General features: G+C 40.8%; 1 protein-coding gene and 1 long non-coding RNA gene across 3 annotated transcripts in view; both read right to left on the bottom strand.

Annotated features, from left to right (window-relative positions):
• The window catches only part of FGF13 (fibroblast growth factor 13), a 581422-nt gene that overhangs the window by 276553 nt on the left and 289787 nt on the right, over positions 1-15082 (bottom strand). The gene's annotated exons all lie outside the window — the stretch shown is intronic.
• LOC105554962 lies at positions 8752-10098 on the bottom strand. The gene is made up of 2 exons (XR_001008411.1): positions 9450-10098; positions 8752-9419 (listed from the first exon to the last, which is right to left on the bottom strand). It is a non-coding gene; the product is annotated as an uncharacterized LOC105554962 (long non-coding RNA).

Below are 15082 nucleotides of genomic sequence, written 5' to 3'. Positions count from 1 at the left end.
TCATGGTTGTTAAGCCAATTACAATCCCCCTGTCATGTGCAGCATAGCACCCTGTCCAGGCTAAACCCTGCACTCATATCCCATGGAACATCCTTCCAGGTGTTGGATAAGGTCACTTTATCAGTCCTTTCCTCAGCACAAAAAGTCAGTCATATCAGCACAGTTCTCTCCATTTCTTGGGGAGAATGCTTGCCAAAGTTGACATTCTTGAAATGCTTGCAAGGTTTCATGAGAAACTGAGGCTGCTTGGTCCAGGATACACATGCCCAGAAAAGCTTTCTTGATCTCAAACCAGGAAGCTGCCAGAATTAGAGAAAGAAGTTTCAAAACTATGTACATGATGGGCCAAGACAAGAATGAATTGAATGCTACCAACTCAGGATGCCCTCCATCTTGGATTTCTCCAAAAAAGAACCTTCTATGCAGTGTATTTACCCCAAAAAGAATATTTTAGCTTTTCATAAGGTAATAAATAAATGAATAACTAGTTTCCACTGCCCTCAGGAAATTGCCTGCAATTTAGAAGCATGAAGCAGACAACTAGCTAGTCCAGCTCCCTAAGTGAGGTCACTCATTTTTGGTCAGAAAATTAGAAATAGCACAATTATGTATGTGTATGAATATGTAAGTGTCTATGCACATAAGTATATGTGCATATGCCCTGGGTTTATTCTCATGAAGGGAGCTCAGTATTGGAGATTAAAAAAAAAAAAAATGGGAGAAGAGAAGAGGAAGGAGAATGAAAGCTATCAATGATGGGATGTCCTATCAGGCCTGTTAAGTCAGTGAGGTTCTTTTTACTAATGGAAAATTTAATGTGACTCAAGAGCACTAGTCAATATTTTGAGGCTCCCACTGGATTCTCAGCTGCATTTACATACCATAAGCTGACCATGTCACTTCCTAATGTCTAAAACTCTACTCACTCAGGGATCCACACAGGATCATGTGAACTCCTCAACAAACACAGTATCTCCATTCTCATCCCTCCATCCCTCAAAACTGCAACTCTTCATACTCATCCTTCCACCTCTGTTCCTTTTCTTAATCTTCTCCATCTCAATAAAACGTATTATCCAGGAACACAGTACAGAGAATCTGGGTTTCTCTCCTTCCCACACACCCTCAGTTCCAATCCACCAGCAGTTTCCATGAGCTCTATGTCAAAAATAGGTCCCAAATCTGATCACTCTCATCGTCCTCACAGCCACAACCCTAGTCCAAGATACCACTACTTCTCTGCTAGATTCTATAGTAGCTTCCCAATATATCTCCCCTTCTGCATTTCGGCCCCTTCTACTCAATTATTCACATAATCTTCAGAGCAAGCCTTTAAAAACTGAAATCTGATTGTGTTGCCTCTCACTTAAAACTGTCCAATGGCTTCCCATGTCACATGGAAGAAAACTCAAACCCCTTGGCATGTCCTAGAAGGCTTTATATGACGTTACCCCTGGCCACCTCCCTGGCCTTATCTCCTCTGACTCTTCCCCTAATTCACTGCTTTTTTCTGCCCTTTGAACATAATCAAAATGTCCCCGCCATAGAGGCTTTGCGATTCCTCTGCCCTTGGCCTGGATCACTCATTCACCTCTTTTCCTTGATGAGGCCAGCGCCTTCTTATCATTTGGGTCTCATTCTTAATACCAACTTGACCCCACCTTAAGTAAAGAAGTGCTGTCCGATTATACCCTGTCCACTCACCTTGCTGTGTTTCTTTAGAACATTGATGACTTTTAGACATTAGATGTATATTGGCTTCCGTGTTTATTCTGTCTCCTCACTTTGGCACATAAGATACACATGAAGAGGAATGTGGTCTGTGCACTGCTGTATCCCCAGCATATTTTCTGGCACATAATCAGTAAGTATGCGCTAAAAGGCATGCTAGACCTGCCCTTGTTTTTTAAGTTGCTTATTCCTCTTTCCTCCCCAGTTTCAGAATTTAGCATCTGGACTGATATGTATTTATGAAATGATGAAGCACACGATGAGGCTGTTTGCTGGAACTTTGCCCAACCCTGGTAGTTCTGTCACAGACCCTAAGCCCATAGGTCCCACATATCTTTGTAATCACCAGGAAAACTGTATGGAAAAGTAGGGAGCTCAGTGTGCTGAGGGCACAAGTGCCTGTGCAAGAGGCCAGGGCAGAGGATCACCCATTCCTTTGATGTTTATAGCATTCCCCTTGTCAGGAGCTATTGATATGGTCATCCCCAGGCACCTAGACTCTCTCGAATCTCTGAGCCTTTGAATATAAAGTATTTCCTTTCTCTTTTCCATGATTTATCCCCCTGGCAAACTTGTATGAATAGACTTCTCATCAGCACCAAATGGAGTAGTATTTTTAAAGTACTGAGGTTGTTGGTGGGGACTGAGATATCTCCATCCAGGTAACTCATCATTAAACAAGTGAAAGTGAAATTTCAATCCCTGGAAAAATAAAACTGAGAGAGTTCATTGCCTATAAAACTTCACTAAAAGGACACACTGTAGTTTGAACAAAATGCATGGGGTAGGATGTAAGAAAAAAATGGCAAGCAAAGAAGTTGGAAGTGAATTTAAATAAACACTAACTGTAAATATTAAAAGAAATAATGGCTAATGGAGGAATTGTGAAAGTAAGGTAGAACTAAATATTGACAGACAATAATTTGGTATGTAGTAATTTGGAGATCAAAGTTAAAACATTCTAAGTTCCTTACAAGTATTCGGAAGAGAGTAGAGAAACTGAAGAGTTTTAGATTTGTGAAGCTAATCATACTTCCTAACATTTTAAGAAAAACCAGTAAAATAGCAGAAGGGAAAGTTTGATCATGGTTCTGAGTGTTTGACTGGTAATGCAGAAATCTGCTTTCCAGTTGTTTAGCCTGTTGAGTTGCAGATTTAAGTATGTCAGATATTTCTGTTAGACTGCTAGAGCAAAGCACTCAACAGAGGTTATTTTGATGGTTATAGCAAGGGATAAATGTGGCACCCATTTTGTATAATACAGAAATGTTCTTAATGTGGCCTATAAGCTTGAAAACAAAGTGAGGGTATATTTCACTCAATTGAGTAATTCAATCTTGTTCTCATATGATCTCCTTGTTCTCTGAAGGAAACCATCCCTCCTTTTCTAATAGTTTGATCACGCCTTAACATTTTCCTTTCCACAGATATTCTCACAGTCTCATTTAAGCTAATAATTTCAACGTTCTCTCCATCAACTTTTTAGCTATTTTGGGGGTAGGAACAAAATCTAAATTGGAGTTTTACTTCCTCATTTTTTTCTATCACTGTGATAACAACAAGTAGGAAGTATAAAAGAGAAGGAATACAAAATCATACTGATTAAAACTCTGCAAAGAAACCTCTTGGTAGGAATATTTAAATACCAAAAATACATTTATTGGGGTAATGGTTTTTTGAAATCTATGAAGGAGGTCTATATATATTTGCTAATGGCCTCTCTTTAATACAAATTATATGCAGCATCCCCTAAATGCCTAAGTAAAACCACAAAATCATGTTTAAGTGCCTTTAAGGAACCCATTACCACATTTGACTAAATATTCTTAGTTTTAAATAAAGATCAATTTCATAGAAAGTAAGATTAGCTATTGTTTTAGAGCATGGTGAAAAGAATAAGGAGAAAAAAAAAAGATCTAAAGTTTAAAAGCCAGTTGACAATTAAAAAGGAAAAAAAAAAATACTAATTACCAGATTTTGTCAATCATCAAAGGACAAGCTTGATGCTTCTTCCTTGCATACAAACTTCCAGGCCATCAATTAAAAGTGGATTTCTAAATTCCCATTACTGAATATGCCAACAATCAAATTTTAAGGTTGATATACTACTGGATAAATGTTATTGTAGAAAGGAAGACAAGAAAACTGACAAGTCTATAAAAATATAAAATGGCAAAATGAGTAGGAACCAATAAAACTATATTCCATCAGCTGAAAGCAATCAATCTGGTCCAGGAAAATGATTTCTTCTGGCGTCGAGATGTCTACAACTGTTTAACAGGGCATCACCCAGCACCCTCCCCAAGCATCTCTACTACATTGTAGGTCAGGCTGAGAATGAGTTTTTCTCGAGTATTCAAAGCATCTTATTTTCACTGGCGATTGGTATCTTGGCTTCTCAAAACAGAAAGGAGTGGTTCAAGTGGACCTTAGGCTGCATCACGATCACTGCTCCTTCCAAATAAGAAGTCTCCAAACCCCAAACAAGTAGATTAAACGGACACAACTACCACTATATTTGAGACAAAGCTTTCCCAAATACCAACCTCATTTCTAGCTCCATATCCATGATCTCGCTTTCCACTTATCTAAGATGCCTTCCCAGGCCTCTATGCCTATCTTAGTTCTATTATAGTAGAGTCCAGGTATCTGCTCCCTCTATTAAAACTTGAGAAAATTCTTGCCTTTTATGACGACTGTAGCATTTATTTTAAACTAAATCACCTTGCATATTTGCTCTGTTTATTTCACATGTTCTTTCTCCCCCAAAGTAGAGTATTCTATGCTGCTCAATAGCAGAATGATACAGTTCTGGGCACCTCAAGTCTCAAATACTGGCCCAACAATGCTTCTGTGAACAGGTGTTATATGCATGGTAGGTGGGAACGGGAAACGAAGGAAGGCCACAGTGGCAGTTATGATTGACCATGTATAAATGAATAGAGATTGATTCTCTAGGTGAAAGTTTCTAGCTATATGTATATATTAAAGCCTTTTCTCCATTTGGCAGATATGACTGTTCTGCCTCTCGTCCTCCCACAGTTTAAAAAACAGATATACAAACAAAAACCCAGTAAATACTAATGTCAAAATAAAATATATTAAAGACGATTTCAAGCACAAAAAGACGGTGGCTTGTGTCAGGATATCTTAAATATGGATACAGAGAAGTAGCACAAATAAGATTTCAAAGAAGCACTTTTCAACTCCCAGGATGACATTTAGAATTTGTGTGTGTATTGTGGTCATGTGGGGTGGGTGGCGGGGGGCAGTATCTTTTAAATGAAATATAGTTGGAACTGTGTTGATGTTTCTGGCAATGACATAAGGTGTTGGATGCAAATTGAATTGTTTCGAATAGCTGTTATCTTTCACATATGGGTGCTGAGCACCTACCAGCTTCCAAGCCCTTTGCTAGGCACTGGGAAAACAGATAAACTATAGAGCCTTCCCTTAAGACACTTCCATTCTAGATCAGTGGTGCTCAACTCACAGTGGCTACACAAATAAACACTGGCGATGGACAGCACTAGAAATTCTGTAATTCAGTGGTTCTCACTCTTGGGTACACATTTAAATCCTCCTAGGCCTTACCCTGAGACATTCTAAATTGCTTGGCCTATAGGAGAACCTGGAGGCTGGACACTGGAAATTTTTAGAAGCCCTCTCAAATGAGTTTAATATGCGGCCAGGATGAGAACCTCTGAGTTGGAAAAAGAGACACGTGCACTCCAAGAGAACAAATCACATAAGCATTTTTTTCTTCCTTGATAATTTATGACTTGAACTAGTAGAATATGTTGAAAGTGAGACTGGATGAAAAATAGATTTTTCTCTAATGTGACAGGAATCTAAGTGTCAGGACTCTTTCTATTAGAGATTTAGTCGTTATCTGCAAATCAATATGGAATATTGAAAAGAACTTTGAAATCTCAGTTAACTCACAGTAAACTTAAGTACAATCATGACCAAACCAGACGGAAAGGAAGAAGAATGACTTAAGAAATCTTGCAGTCGTCTGCACACTGAGATGGAATCTGTGTCCAGATTGGGTTGAGTGGCATAGCATTCCCCTAAAATCTGGGATTCTCGGGACGGAGACCTCACTGAGCACAGAACCCATGGAGTAGATGGTGCTAGAGCTTGCCTGCTCTTTGAAAATAAAGCAGTGACCCCTTGAGTGTTTCATGACAACAGAGTCTCTCACTCAAATGTGGGTCTCCTCTAAAAGGAAGAATAAAAGTATTTAATTAGCTAATTATAATACACACACACAATAGAGACTTTAAGTTTTAAAAAACACCAGATAATGTGACTAATTTCACAATGGAATATACCAGATATTGCCATGGGGATAAACTATGCTCAGGATGAAAATGAGACTCCATATACTACCTAAGCCATGTGGTTGACCGTGCATGGGAGCCCCCAGAGGGCAGTGCGACTCTAAGAGGACCTTGACGACTTTTGGATGCACATATAAATAAATACGTGCACTGCCCTAGGGAGCTCAGTGGGCAGCTTTTACTAGGTGTGATTTTTGTGGTCTGATGTATTTCTGTTGCATTTTATTTAGGGAGAAGGGAGTACATTCAAATTGCACTTTTGTGAATGAAAGTGACTAAAAACATGACCAGGAAGTCCTAACATGCTCTGGCTTTGTAAAACACTTTAAGTTGGGAAATGGAGTTGTTTAGGTCGTGGATCCAGGGGGAGAAAGTCCACATTAGAGCATGTCGGAAGAGCCATGAGTCCTTCTTCTTAAACCCCCCTACCATTCTCTATCTGATCTAGCTACACCATTGAACCACAACTAAGCCAAAAAAATGTTCAGTGGGTTATTTTGGCCACAGAACAATGAGGCATATCCTGCTCTTCTGGTTTGAGTTTTTAATGACAAGTCCATGGGTGCTATAGGTTAAGCAGATGGAAATGAAACATCCACCTCATATGGTCATTTTATTGAAAGAGTTTTACACGGTCAGGTAAGAATCATGGAAGAAAATACCAAAAACCAAGGCAAAATACTATGAAGTGAATGCTCAGTCTGATATGTCTGGAATCATTGTCCCCAGGCTCATGATCAAACCCTGGCTGTATTATTTATTCATGCTGTGACCCAAAGGCAACAGAGGCAAATCACTTAGCCCCCGTCTAATTTTCCTTAAACGTAAAATGAAAATAAGGACAGCATGTACCATGCAGAGTTACTGTGAGGATTAAGTGAGTTAATGTGCAGCATGCAATAATCATTCATTGCTCTTGTCGTTTTTATTGGCACACTCATTGTCTATTGGATACTAAGTTTACTCTTTCACATGTTCATTCATTAATTCGTTCAACATATATTTCCTGAGCACCTGTCATGTGCTGGGCATAGTTCTAGGCCGTGGGGACATAGCAGTGAACAAAGCCAAGCCTCTGTCTTTTTGAGCCTTACATTCTAGTGGCTGAGAGAGAAAAATAGAAAAATGAATAAACAGATAAAAAGCAACGTCAGGTAGCGATATATGCAGGGAAAAACAATAGTGCAGGCTGAAAGAAGCGTCAATGGCAAGGGTTACTTTTAATAGACTGCCAAAGAGAACCTCACTGAGTGTAACATTTGAGCAGAGACCTGAGGTTTCAATACTCCTGGTGACTGGGCCACCTATTTTTCTTTCTAATTAAATCAATCAGGCCATTGGTATAGCATGCACTCTCAGCCTTCAATTCTGTGACATGGAGTCCTACGTCTCCTTTCCCCAGCATTCATGTTTTAGTTGCCCAGGGATGTGTGATTACACTGACAGCGTTGCACTGAGGCAGGCAAAAACGTCTGTCTCACTTGTAGCCCAGCTAAAAATTCTTGAATGTTAAAATGTGGCAGATCATTATTCCACCTGCCGATCCTCAAAGAGTAAGCTACTGCTTTTTTCCCCTCTCCTAAAAATAGATAGCTGCTTCACTAACGTGCTGTGTAACAAAGAGTCTGCCTGGCTCTCCATCCCATTTATTTCTTATTATTCAAGTTGGCTAGGATGGTAGAGTTAGCTCCTGCCTCCCCAAGGAATTGTGACCAGCCAGCAAGACACAGAGAATGTAGATTCCCTGTTAGAAAAAGCCTGGAGGGATCATCTTAACTCAGCTTAACTAAGGGAATCGGGACAAGGAGGCAGGAGTACTCCTACTCTCTCCCCAGTGCAGGGATGGTTTAGCGTCACCTTCACTAAGACAGAATATACTGGAAGGCCGATCTGACCTATCCCAACTGCCCTTAGTCACATCTCTGCTACCTCCGCCTCCCCTCGCCCTAACAGATCCGAATCAGACTGATAACAAGAGTGTGGGTTGGGAAGAGAACAGGGAGTTAAAGTTCAGGCTGCAGCTGGAGTTCTAGTAATTCAGCCTTGGGAGAGAGAACTGAAGCTGAGTCAAACTGCCGAGGGCCTAGGCATTGCATTCCTGACATTAACAGGACTGTAGGAAGCATCCCATGTGGCCTTTTCATCTTCTGCTCCATTTCTGAGCTGGGATGAGCACAGGCATACAGCCCTTGTTTCAGACAGACGTCATGCCACTGAGCATGCTCCTTGAGGGCAGGGCTGTGGTTGTGCTTTTGGAGACACCTCTGAGTGTCTAGCATCACGCTTGACTCTCTGATCTAGGCCATTTTGGTGATGTATTTATTCATGATTTCATTATGAGACCTGTTTTCTTAATGAGCTATATACACATGGGGGCTCACTGGCAGCATTACTTGGTTTTGAGAATTTAAAACCTCACTGTTGTTTACCAAATATCAAGTAAGAATGCTGATTAGAAAGGCAGCCTGATATGCTAAGAGAAAGCACTGAGCGTGAAGTCAGAGGACCTGAGTTTTAATGTTTCTGAATAGGTGAAAGAAAATGCACAGAGAGAAGACAGAGTTCTTTGCTATTTGGTGCATCAAATACACCAAAATGTTAATGATGTCGGTAGATTGGGATTATTGGTGATATTTTTCTTCTTAATCATTTTCTATGTTTTTCTCAATTTTACCTAATGAGCATATAAAATAAGAATAGTGACATCATATAAGAGATCAAGCTAGAATCTCATTTTTTTCATCTATTCCTTCTGTCACTTTGAAGCCAGGTACAGTCGCTTTTGAGGGTCCTTAGTTTTCCCATCTATAAAAGGAGAGGTAGGGATAAGGAAGATCCTTCAGTTCTCACATTCTGAGCTGCTAATGAAGTTTTTAAAAATGATATTAATTAAAAAAACACACAATTTAAAGAGCTGGGACATTACGACTTCTTCAAGTCACCATTACCAGAGTTGCCATGTGCTGCAGGAGCCAATCCTTTCAGCAGGGTTCTGACTCCCAGTCTGAGAGTTCACAGGTGTTGCTATTATTCTGAGTTCACTTGTGAGTCACAGTTGGACCGGTATTGGATGTTGAAATGTCTTTGTTGCCAACGTGTGGGATTAATACCAATCTATTCCTAACATCTGCCTTCAGCTGAAGCAATGTCTTTATTTCAAATTCTGCCTTAGCGTGTCCAGCAGACATACATAGAACATAGTACATCAATGATCTCCTTTAACCACACCGTGAAACAGAAACAAGTATTATTATCCCCATTTTATGAACGCTGAAACTGAGGCTCACAGAAACACAGCAAGGTACCAGAATTGGAACCTAAGGCTGCTCAGACATGCTAAATGTCATTCTAGGAATCTGACTGAAGAAAAATGTGCATAGCTAGGTTTGCTGGGGGTTACTGAGCTTCTAGTTGTCTCTACGTGGTTTTCCTCTGTGACTTAGGGACAGCAAATCTTCTAGCCAAAAGGATTTTGATATTGTGCTGTTTTCTTGTTTCCCAGGGATGGAGATAATGATCAGCACTGCAAAAGCCTCTACCACTGCTCTCACCCAGAGCGGGAGACTTGAGGGTAGATGTAGAAGTTGACAGAGTACCCCAGTGGAGCAGGTGGCAATTATGCCACGATCTCGGCTCCTTCCATGTGAGAATGTCCCAAAACCCAGAGAGAGGTAAATGTGGCAGCAGACCCAATGGAAAGCTCCTAGATGTGAGACTAAATGACACACCCATGGAGGCTTCTCGACTTGATTTTATGGTCTCAGTTCAATTCAGACCTGAAGTAGAGCCCATTCATGCTTTAAGATTCAGAGAGGTAACGCTGGCTTCCGATTGGCATGGCCACCCTATGGGAGGGTATTGTTTCCCAGCTTTGTGCTAGCATGACATTTTTATCACAAGGGCCAAGAGCAGGGCTAATGCATGCAAGGACAGTGAGTGTGGTCAAAGAGCAGCAGGATTACTAATTAGTGTGTACAACTCTACAACTTACAGTGAGGTGATGTTGGACGAATCCCATAAGTTCTTTAAACTCCATTTCTGCATCCATAAAAGGGACATAATAAATCCATTTCACAGCATGTTTATGAGGATGAAACTAGGACATTTATCCAAAGTGAGAGGAAAACATTATCTGGGTATGTTAGCAGGCATTTGGTGGGTATATATGTGAAATGGCATGCACATGAGCAGGGGGTGTGCCATAATCTAATGAGTCTGGGAAACACAAAAGCAACAAAATTAAGTTAGTATGTCATAGCTCTGACATCACAAACTTCCCACTCCATCATGGAGTCCAGAAGCTGCTCAAAAGCCCCACAGACAGTTCAAAGAAGAGTCAGAGAGTGAGGATGGCCTGAAGAAGTGAATCTAGCCCACCTGCTTGTTTAAAGAATACAGAGACAAGATCAAGCCATGTACCACAGGTCTTCCTGCAATTGGCCAAAGGACATAAGGACATCATGTTAGGAGTCTTCAAGGTTAAGGAGTTCACCTCAAGGTCAAGAAATACTCATACTGGCCCCAGGCTGGTGCCCAAGACCCTCCGTCATGATCAGGTTGGTCACTTTTGATCACAAAGAGCAACCCATAAGATTGGCTGGCAAGATTTGCCATATGAAAAGACCAAGTTACAAGAAGGTATTAGTTTAGCCTAGAGGTGACATTAATATCTTGGTACTGCTGTGGTCAGATTCCCAAGCAGATAGGGCAAACCCAGCAAGATTAGAAAGTTCCACGTAGAGGCCAAAGCATAGCAAGATGGCAGCATCAACTTAAAGAAGTCCCAAATGAATCTAACGTCAGCAAAGGAAGCCACTGCAAGTTGTGAAAGGCTGGTCTTTCTGCTAGATCAGAAATATTTAAGGGAACTTTCCAATCTTGGCTAGAGCCAAACAAAAAGCTGAGATTTGAAGGAGACAGAGTATGCTACAAAACAGCAAGAGAAATATACTTTGGCTCTATGGAAACCCAGGTGGGCATCTACCGTCCCTCCTTGAAACATGGTCTCTGCACACAGGACCCAGGTAATTAATTTATTGAAAATGTATAATATACCAGCAGTACCAGCTACATGACAGACATTATATTTAATAATTAAATAATGTGCCTAGGGTAACATTAATGGCAAGAACCAGGATCCCGGTTGGTCTGATTTCCAAAGCCCAGGGTTTTGCATTTATACTGTGAGGTGAGCAGGTCGTTCGGCTTTCCTAAACCTATTGGCCTCTATGTCAGTATCCCAGTGCAGGAGCCTTGCCAGGACTCCTAAAACTTGGTCCCATGCTTATTCATTCACTCCCACAGTTCAAAGGCCCCAGCACTCAGGATTTTTTCAAGCAAAGGAGGATTTAGGATGCTGGGATAACTAACATATCCTCAGGTGACTAAATAGTAAAATGAACCACAACTTATGTCAATAAAGGAGAAATTACCCCACTTCCAGGAAAATCTGAAAGTCTTGCAGTAGATTTTGAAGACAATTTCATACATACTTTGCCTGAGTGCACCTCCAGGCCATTGTTCCAGCTTTTTTCTGTAGTGAGAATGCCTGTGTCTGGTCAAATTCTGTGTGTTTTTCAAAATCCATCTCATCATGTCCTTTGCAGAGACATGGATGGAGCTGGAGGCCATTATCCCTAGCAAACTAATGCAGGAACAGAAAGCTAAATACCACATGTTCTCACTTAGAAGTGGGAGCTAAATGATGAGGACACATGGACAGACAGAGGGAGACAACACACGCTGGGGCCTACCAGAGAGTGGAGGGGGTAGGCAGGGAGAAGATGAGGAAAGATAATTAATGGATACTAGACTTAATACCCGAATGATGAAATAATCTGTACCACAAACTCCCACAAGTTTACATATATAACAAACCAGCACATGTACCCCTGAAATTAAAATAAAAGTTAAAAAAAAAAGTCTATCTCAAATCTATCTCAAATCTAATTTCCCGCTCGGAAGTATTTGCTCATTCTCGCAACATGCAGGGGCCTTCACTGCTCTGAATCTCTACGGCAAATATTTTATCTTGTATCACAGGCAACTAATAATTTACCTTTACCCAAAACTTTGCAGCCATCTGTCAACTGGTCAAAGTGGAGACTGCATATTCCTCACACCTGTATGTTCTGAAACATCCAGAATAACACCCTGTCTCAGAAGACACTCAGGAATGATTCCTGGACTTAAATGCTTATGGAAATGTCCAATACACATCGTCACAGAATAGCTCCTTCGAGCTTCCTGGAAAAAAGAAGTAAAAGGGAGTAACACCCTTGGTCTCTGAGCAAACAGCTTTCCTACTATCTTGGAGACTGGTATTTTTATATATCCCAGAAGTAGCATGGCACATTTTATAAAAATGTTTGGAGTTGAAAGAAAAAATACTAAACCAGACAAATTCTGACCTGAAATCTATAATTCCTTTAAAATCCTTCTGTTTAAGATGACAAGCAGAGATTGATTAGTCCAAGGTTGATGAATGGATAGCTTCATTCCCCACAATCTGTCTTCCCCTTTATCTATTGAGAATACACGTTTTACCAGTGCCATAATGTTTCCATGGCAATTTACATTTTGAACTTTTCACAATCGTTTTCTGTTTGCATTCAGCATGCTAAAAAAGAGCAGTTAGGTCCACATAGGAAACAGGGAAAGACTCAACCATTGAGATGTTAAAGGTCATCCTTCAAATCGGAGGCAGATCTGAGAAGACAACACTGACTTCAGAGACTTGGGCTCTGAAGGCATATTAATCAACAAGCCAGCTGTCCATACAAAGGAAATAAAGAAAAATGCTACCGAATTAGAGTTAGAAATTTCTATAAATATATCACTATTTAAAAACCTTAGAGTAAAAGATTGATGCAAGTTGATCAAAATTGGGCAACCTAAGGAGCAGATTAAAGAACACAGATTCCAAGCCCTACCCAAACCCCACTGAATCAACACCTTGGCAAAAATGCCCAGTTACTTGCATTTTAGTAGGTTCCCCAAAGATTCTGTTGTGCAGCTATGATTAACATCACGGATTTAGGTAACTGCAAAGATGTCAGATTTGAACTCTCCCTCCCAGATTCTGTTCTGCCTTGCCATGAAGTTCCCATTCAAAATGGTAGTGGGGGTTGTGGAATGATGTGGATAGTTTTCAGCCTGCATCCAGGTTCATTTTAAACCCCTTTAAAGAGTCCTGAACAAGTCTATGGAAGAGAGCATCCTGACCCTTCGTCTACTCGTATGCAGTCTTTGGCCCTGACATTTCCTCAGAATCAGGTTTTCACTCTTGTGTTGTCCTGGTATGAAAAGAAAACAAACCCCCAGCAAAGACAGCTCATTTAAACCCAAGATATCATTCCACAGCAATAAACTGTAAACACAAATTCACTATATCTCAAACCCATTTGTAACCAGACAGCATTATTCTACTTTTAAGGGAAGGACTTTCTTATGATTTTCTTCTCTTGCACACTGAGAAGAAAAAGCATTTTTTTTTTTTTTTAGATGGAGTCTCACTCTGTTGCCAAGGTTGGAGTGCAGTGGCATGATCTTGGCTCACTGCAACCTCTGCCTCCCGGGTTCAAGCAATTCTTCTGCCTCAGCCTCCTGAGTAGCTGGGACTACAGGCGTGTGCCACCACACCTGGCTAATTTTCGTATTTTTAGTACAGACGGGGTTTCACCATACTGGCCAGGCTGGCCTCAAACTCTTGACCTCGTAATCCGCCTGCCTGAGCCTCCCAAAGTGCTGGATTACAGGTGTGAGCCACCGCACCCGGCCGCATCTACTATTCCAACTACAGTTGGGTTACTGTTAGACTTGTGAAGATTTGAGGAAGCAGATTACCCCGAATCACAGCAATACACAAGTCAGGAAGGGGAAAGAAAGAAAGAGAAAGAGAGAAAGAGAGAAAGAAAGAAAGAAAGAGAGAGAAAGAGAAAGAGAAAGAGAGAGAGAGAAATGAAGGATAGAAGGAAGGAAGGAAGGAAGGAAGGAAGGAAGGAAGGAAGGAAGGAAGGAGGGAGGGAGGGAGGGAGGGAGGAAGGAAGGAAAAGAAGAAAGAAAGAAAGAAAAAAAGAAAGAAAGGAAGAAAGAGAAAGAAGAAAGAAAGAAAGAGAAGAGGAAAGAAAGAAAGAAGGAAAGAAAGAAAGAAAAAGAGAGAAAGAAAAAGAGAAAACTATCAGGTCGAACAAGGAGTATTTTAACATCAGCGTTAAAACATAATAATATGATTTGACTGTTTTTTCCAATCCTTATGATTAGAAGAGTTTTTTGTTTTGGGTTTCTGGTGCAAAGATAAGACTCCAGGATGAAATAACTTAATGGAAACAACATGCATCCACCCCAGGATTACATCCAGACCAACCCTGAGGGAAGGCTCTCACTGTTATCCTGTTAGTATTCTTTGTACTGTGCTTGAACCAGGTGAGCTAATGCCTCATTAATGAGGGCAAGGCCACCACTGAGATAATTCCTCCCCTTCCGGGCCTTAAAAATAAAGAAAATACAAAACGTCATGGAAAATTTTCATGAGCCTTTGACAAAATCCATTCACTAATTACAAATCAATCATCACTCTTCTCAGAGATCCTACGCTCAAGGCTCCTCCTGAGAGAGCGCCTTATCCTCACCTCTTACCACTCCCCTGGACAGCAAGTAGCTCATGGCCAATAAAGTATTGAGATCCAGGCAACAGGGCACTAGATGGGATGGTTCCTTCTACTTGTGCCCCCAGAGCTGCCATTGTCTTTCACACAAATACCCTTGCAATCCTTCTGGCCCCATGCCATTTTCTTGAATCCTTCTCCTACCATTATTTTGCAGCTATCCCACACTGTACATAGTCCAACTTCGAGGTCTCAGCCTGCTCTTTCTGAAACCATTTGCAAAAAGTGAAAGTCTAGCCCTTCATGCTGCCTTCCTTCTCTGATTCCCCAGACAGTAGGGTTGGGGTATTCATGGCATGGGAAACATTCATCTCTGCCCTTTTCTTTTTTTTTTCTTTT

Source organism: Mandrillus leucophaeus, unplaced genomic scaffold, assembly GCF_000951045.1.
Source record: "Mandrillus leucophaeus isolate KB7577 unplaced genomic scaffold, Mleu.le_1.0 Scaffold668, whole genome shotgun sequence".
In the NCBI taxonomy this organism is placed as follows: Eukaryota; Metazoa; Chordata; class Mammalia; order Primates; family Cercopithecidae; genus Mandrillus; species Mandrillus leucophaeus.
Note: the sequence above shows the minus strand (reverse complement) of the source record. Positions and strands in the feature narration are given on the sequence as shown.